Source organism: Penaeus chinensis, chromosome 29 (genome assembly GCF_019202785.1).
Source record: "Penaeus chinensis breed Huanghai No. 1 chromosome 29, ASM1920278v2, whole genome shotgun sequence".
NCBI lineage: Eukaryota > Metazoa > Arthropoda > Malacostraca > Decapoda > Penaeidae > Penaeus > Penaeus chinensis.
Window position 1 is genome coordinate 14614824 of NC_061847.1, and position 7500 is coordinate 14622323.

A 7500-nucleotide genomic window follows, 5' to 3' on the forward strand; every position below is an offset into this window, starting at 1 on the left:
AATAATTTGTAGACCTCCCTAATGAGTGTAAACCGTTAAATAAACATCATACCGTCATAGAACTTTCACTCAGTCCCAGTCAGGAAAACAAACGACATCTGTGTTAAGTTCTGGTTTTGACTAAAGCTGAATGCTTAACGTTCTTGGACTTGGGTCTCCTAAACAGCACATTGCTGGTTACTCTATCTCGCAACCCTGAAAGGCTGTAAAAAGGCTAGACAAATCAGAGTATATTAAGCTGATATACTAGAATAGATTATAACTTTGCTACACCTGGGTTCCCACTGCCAGCAGGTGGATGCTCAGCCCGAAAGGAAGAGGAAGAATTTTATGATCTTGCATTTTTCTTCCATACACGTCCACGCAGACGCTCAGCCTACGCTATCTCCCTTTTCACATTTACACACTTACACATCCAACATTCAGCACACATATTCTGTATTTTCCTTCCACCCCTTCTTATACAACATTCACACCCCCATACACAACACGCACGGTTCCCGAACCTACTAATCGGGTGGTGGCAGCGTGACGTAGGCCTGGAACCTTACATCTGTTCACTGCAGACGATTTTTTCCTAAATAATTTTATTCATATTCTCGGTCGAGCCCGAACTCAACCAGACACATAAAAATCTACTTGGTCTACGCCCCGCTACAACTGTCTTTTTGGTAGGCAGCGGTGGGATAGAACAGTATTTTTTATTATAAAGTGCCTGGTCAAGCCTTTGTGCATCGCAAGCCAAGTAACAGGTTGCAGAGTAAGTGCTGGTACGCAAAATGCCACGTACGCGCAATAGCGCCCTAGGAGAACCCACTAATGAGTCCTCGGGTTCCTCTGGAAACACCCTCCTTGAGGTCCCCGACTTTCCTCGAGCAGATAACGCTCAAACCCGTGACCACTTCTCGCTCTCGATGTACGAGGAACTGCTGGATAAATTTGAGCGGCTTAATTCTCGGTTCGGTATCCTGGAAGGGCAGTACGCCAATATCGTGCGATTACTGGAGCCCAGGACATCCGAACCTCCCTCTCACGCTCGACCACCAGCTGCGGCCTCTGCATCGCAGGCGGAAGCGGGGGTGCATACGATCACGACTGACCACTCGTCTCAGCGAGTCCCCGTCAACCCACGTCCGCTGGACCAGGGCATAACCCTACGCGACCCGATCCCGCCTTACAGGGCGGAGGTCCCAGCCAGCCAGCCTCTTCGGAGGAATCAGGAGTTGGAAACCTGGTTGCGACACGTTGAGCAGGCCAATCCTTACGGGACGGATGAGGCTCTGATCCGTGCCGCCCGTGCTAGCTGCAGGGGGACGGCGGACATCGTCATTAACTCCCCAGTTTTCGATGGGATTGGGACCTGGGACGAGTTTAAGGAGAACCTTCGACAACGTCTCCGGGGGACGTGCTCGTCAATGGAGTACCTACGGCATTTGGGGTCGTACGTACTTGATGACACTTCCCCTAGGGACTTTTATCTCGCGGTCGAAACCATGGTTTACCAAGGTATGCGGGATTATCCTGGAGAACTCGGACCAGCTGAACCTCTGATGCGGAGAACTTTTCTCCAGGGACTCCCACCCTGGCTGCGGGAAAAGATCCTGCTGGTAGAGGATCAGCCGCTTTACCGAGTGGTCGAAGCAGCCCAAAAAGTCTGGTACCATCGTCACTATGCTGGGAGGGTAGAGAAACCCTTGGTCAGTTTTTCGAGCGAGTCAGGGCCTAAACCTCGCTCCTCTACTCCTCGGGAGGGTCGATCTCCGGCAGCTTCTCCTCCGGTGGATCCCCTGGCCGACTTACCGGTACGCACTCGAGAACCCCGACGCTGGTGTCCCCTCCATCAGGTGACTACGCATGATGCTTCCGAGTGTCGTGCGGTGCGGGAGGGTAATCAGTGCACCCGGTGTGGCCGCCGAGGGCATGTGGCTGGACGGTGCTTTTTTCGTACAGAACAGCGTAGCGCACCGCCCGACAGAACACAACAACCACAACCACAACGAACCAGAGATAGTGATGATGGTGGACGCCGAAGGGAGCGACATTTCCACGGAACCGGAGCTCCCCGAGGCACAGATTCAGGCGGGACAGCCGCTGTTGAATTGTGTGGTTGCTGGGACTAAGGTCCTGGCTTTTCTTGATTCAGGAAGTGAGGCAACGGTGGTGAAGGAATCCTGTTTCAGGAGGATTTCCAACGCCCCACTCTCACCTCACCCGCGTGGTCTCAAGGGGGCATCTGGGGCCGCGTTGGACATCAAGGGCAGGGCAACCCTTGAGTTTAATTTTTCCCGAGCCTGTAAGTGCCGGCACTCGGTGGTCGTGGTGGACGACGACACCAGGTTTCCAGCCGAGGTGCTTATAGGTGTAGATTTGCTACGAAGATTTAATTTTAAGTTGAATCTCTCCCCTGCTCCAGGGGCTAGTTTTGCCACCTTCAATGGGGCCCGACTCAGTGTTTCATTTTCGGGTGCCGGGTCCCTCGGTATCCTGACATACCACGAACCAGGGACCGTAATACGTTGCTGTAGTACGGGCGACGGGGACCGAGAAGGTGCGGTGAAATGCGCGCGGAGAGTCACTTGTCCTCCGTGGACAGGGCGATTCGTGCGATGTCTTGTAAACGGCGGGAAGGACGGACTGGCTTGTGTTGAGAGCGACACTGCCAAGATTCTGGTACCTCGTTCGTTGGTGGACCTCTCCCTACCGGAGGTTGACGTTTGGGTCGTCAATGATCAGGGAGCTTGAATACGACGCGGAATCTAGGGACCAGGATTCCGGCGTCAACATGGAAGATGTGGGCTTATGCTTCGGGGATAGTCGTGGAGCTTTGGGCATGGCTTCCCCGACTCCTATCGATGATGGAAACGAACCGGGTGTTCTGATGGCGGGCTTTGAGGACCGGTTCGATTTCACATATGGACTTAATGACTTTGGCTACAACACGGATGGCGGCAGCTTAGATGAGCCATGGGACCCTGGGTCTGACTGGGACGAGTAAAGGGCAAGTCACTCTTCCTTAGCTTCCGCTCGCCATTATCTTCCTTCTTTCAGAGCCCCAGCGGAATGCATGCTGTCCCGTGTCAATTACCAGTCTTTCCTATAACACAACCCTTTATGGCTTGGATCCTAACACGCTTGCAGCCTGTTCTCTTTCAGAGCCTCGCCTTCATCCTGGACGTGGAATCGGGATTAGTCTTGACGGTAGCCAACCCGACGACACGTTACTAATCCCGTCTTTTCCCTGCTAATCTAGCCATGTTCAGTCATCCTGTTTCTCCTACTTCTTTCTAATCTATTTTCTACTTTTCAGATCATCTCCAGATGGACGGCAGCCGGGCCTAGCAGCCAGCTTCTGTTCTGTGGAGTGATCCTACGTCTGGTAGTTCACACCCGCACTTGAGCCACGCGGGATTTCTTGTTTTCTCACCTCTCTGGCAGGGTCACACTGTTGTCACCAATGTCCTGGATGTCTGCAAGACCCTATGCAGATAAGATTTATTAATTTTAAGTTTGGCCAAGCTATGCTTTGTCTTTAGGACTCAGTCCCGAGAGTCCTTTTGGAGTGATTAAATACCCCGATCGACAGTGTCCCGGAGCTGAGGTCGGTCTACGCTTTTTCCCCATGACGGGAACGTAGAGTTGGACTTTGTACAGACCTGTAGGAATCTATCTTTTCTACGGAGTAATCTTATAAATAGCACCCTTTCCTATCATCCTCTTAACCTTCTTCTCTACCTTTCCTATCCTAGTAGTATAGTACAACACCAGGTTTTGTTTGGCTTCATAGCGCCTTGGCGCCTTATACCTTTTAACGCATGTTATTATTTGTATTTTTGCCATTTTGTTTGTGTATATGTGCTAATAGAATTGGAGTTCCACCAGCTTCATCATGTTTCCGTTTTTGTTTTGTTCTTTTATTTTGTATGTTCATGTTATTAAGCTTAAGGTATTTCTTAGTTTTAAGGTCTAATCTTAGTCATCGTTTTATACTATTTAATCGTCGAGGTTCCTCTACTAGCTTCTCAGAGCAATGACATTCCAGAGCTGTTTCAGGACCGAACCCATGACTTCATGTCATTGCCTCCATGGAGGTCTCTCTGTTTGGGTAAGCTCTAATGATCCCTTTAACAGGTCGCCTGAGAAAGCTGTAACTGTACATATGGAGATGTTACATCTCCCTCGACAACCACTAATTAATTTTAAGCCAGATCCTCCAAAGGATCCTCTCGGCGCTGTACATAAGGTCGTGTGTCACTTATGCACTTAGTAATGTAGTGTGTTAGAACACACCGGGCCCAAAGAATAAAACCAGTATGTCTAATACACTCTTGTCTCCGCAGAGACGATGCTTCGAGGGCTTCCAAGGGGTTCCGCCCCCTTCGGGTCTAAGGCGATTCGTTCGTCGGCTCTCTTACTCAGGTGATGGTGCTAAGTTGATGACGACTCCAGATGATGTTCCGCACTGGCGTGCGGGCGCGTCCCCATGATGCACCCGCCTTCCGATGTTCCGCACTGGCGTGCGGGCGCATCCCCATGATGCACCCGCCTTCCGATGTTCCGCACTGGCGTGCGGGCGCATCCCCATGATGCACCCGCCTTCCGAGATTCCGCACTGGCGTGCGGGCGCATCCTCCTGATGCACCCGCCTTCCGAGATTCCGCACTGGCGTGCGGGCGCATCCCCATGATGCACCCGCCTTCCGAGATTCCGCACTGGCGTGCGGGCGCATCCCCATGATGCACCCGCCTTCCGATGTTCCGCACTGGCATGTGGGCGCATCCCCATGATGCACCCGCCTTCCGATGTTCCGCACTGGCGTGCGGGCGCATCCCCATGATGCACCCGCCTTCCGATGTTCCGCATTGGCGTGCGGGCGCATCCCCATGATGCACCCGCCTTCCGATGTTCCGCACTGGCGTGCGGGCGCATCCCCATGATGCACCCGCCTTCCGAGATTCCGCACTGGCGTGCGGGCGCATCCCCATGATGCACCCGCCTTCCGATGTTCCGCACTGGCATGTGGGCGCATCCCCATGATGCACCCGCCTTCCGAGATTCCGCACTGGCGTGCGGGCGCGTCCCCGTGATGCACCCGCTTTCTGACGTTCTGCACTGGTGTGCGGGTGTACTTTGTACGACCGCCTTTCCGATGTCCCCGTGACAAGCGGGCGCGCTCCACATGCGCACCCGCCTTAGGATAGATCCTGCCGAGATGATGGACCCTGAGATGTTCGCCGAAGTGATGGTCTTTGCCCTCTGCACTGCGTCAGAGCCGACTTTCGCTCTGTCCATAACTGCGTCAGAGCCGACTGTTGCTCTGGTTCCTGAGACCTTCGGGCACCTTTGCTTCTGTCTCTCGATCGTACTTCACGAGAGATGGAACGAGTACCTCGCAGACACACCTGTTATTTCCCGTCCCCTTCTTAGGCGACGCACTGCCCGGGGGAGGTGTTGTAGTGTACGGCTGCGCACTCGCCGACTCTAAGGTCGATCTCGCCTGGACAGACATCGTCCCCGGGCGCCGAGTGGTTGAGGCCACATGCCTGCCTCCTCTACCACGGAACAAAGGACGTGGGGAACTCTACGATGCTGCCATTGGCTGGGATGAAACGTCCCGGGCTCCGCTTCCACCGACGATGCGGGCGCACTCGCTGTGCACCCGCAAGAGGCTGGTGCTCCACCCGCCATTTACGCCTCGCCCACGTGATTCTAGTGCGACTTATAAGCCGTGACCAAAGCCATACGAGCCGCCAAATACAGTGTTAAGAACTAATGTGAATATGGTTATAAAAATAACCAAAGAACGTATTTTCAACCAAGTCTCGTTACTTGAATGGCGTTGAAGTCTCCGAGAAAAAATAGAGATTTATTTATTTTCTAAGTCCAATACCGTAGAGAGTTACAGCCCGAAATGCACAATTTTCACGCAAATTGTGCATTAACAGTTCCCCTATGTATTCTTTCCTTTATTATTATTTGTTTAATATTCTATCTCTTTGGCGACGCTTCCAAAGTGTCAATATAACCCCTGAAGAGAGTAATGGTTATTACATATTTTGGGTGTTTGTTTTTCTCCCCCTCTCTCTTTTCATGGTAGTTCGGGTCCTTTGGGTTGTTTGGACTACCGAACTATCGGGTTGGTCTTCCAAAGCTTTGCCTATCTTTTTCTTTTCACGCCATGCTTATGGGGAAGACAGTTCGGTCCTGACTTCTATGCTGGACAGTGGTTCCGCTCTCGGTATTGTGCTCGCTTTGGATTTACTTCGTCTTGGATTTACCTTGCTGTGGATTTACCTCGCTTCGCGCCAGGGTTGACGAATCCGTGTTTTGCAAGCTAAGTATTCTTATGGTTGTGTGTGGAAGACACCTGGTCTCTATTGGCCTTTAGCGTGTGTCATACTGCACTACTATTTGCAACGTGCACTCTCTTCCACGAAAATCCAAAGCAACCCTTTGATTTCACAAAGGGTCAGAGCATAAAAAGGACCACTCACTTAGAAGGAACACTGCTTGAGGATCCGTAACTCCAGTGTGCCATTTCCTGTTTTTAAGCTAAGTTATTACTTAGTTTTTGTTGTTGTTTTTACGATTGGTTGTTTCTTGGTTCCTATTTCCTTTCCCCCAGCTTGAGGATCCGTACCTCCTGGGAGAAAGATCTTCCACATTCTCGCCCGTATTTTTCGGGCCGTTTTAGCTTGTCTTTGCCGTTTTGTTTATTTGTTTTACTTTGCCTTGGTTGATTCCTGCCTGACCTTGTGGGTGTTCAGGCAGTCTTCGTGATCTATGCTCTTGTGGTGTTTTATTTTTCGATTTGGCTTCCGACGCTAAATTGTTTCTTACACCACGTTTTCCTTTCGTTACACAAGTGTTTTTATTCAGAGTTCCTCAGCACTCAGTTAATCTCCATTCTGGGTTGGGGATTAACTTGTTTAAATTAGGGTTAGTGTATTTTTTTTTTGTGTGTGCTAGTACTTTGATTAAAAATACTTACGAGTTGGGACGCCAACTTAGGGGTAAATGTTCGTGAGTTATTTTTTTTAACATCTGGTGTTGATTTCCACGTACATCACCCCCGCTGTGATTAAATTGGTGATGTACGCAACTATCAATTTCTCATGACTGAATAATTTGTAGACCTCCCTAATGAGTGTAAACCGTTAAATAAACATCATACCGTCATAGAACTTTCACTCAGTCCCAGTCAGGAAAACAAACGACATCTGTTTTAAGTTCTGGTTTTGACTAAAGCTGAATGCTTAACGTTCTTGGACTTGGGTCTCCTAAACAGCACATTGCTGGTTACTCTATCTCGCAACCCTGAAAGGCTGTAAAAAGGCTAGACAAATCAGAGTATATTAAGCTGATATCCTAGAATAGATTATAACTTTGCTACACCTGGGTTCCCACTGCCAGCAGGTGGATGCTCAGCCCGAAAGGAAGAGGAAGAATTTTATGATCTTGCATTTTTCTTCCATACACGTCCACGCAGACGCTAAGCCTACG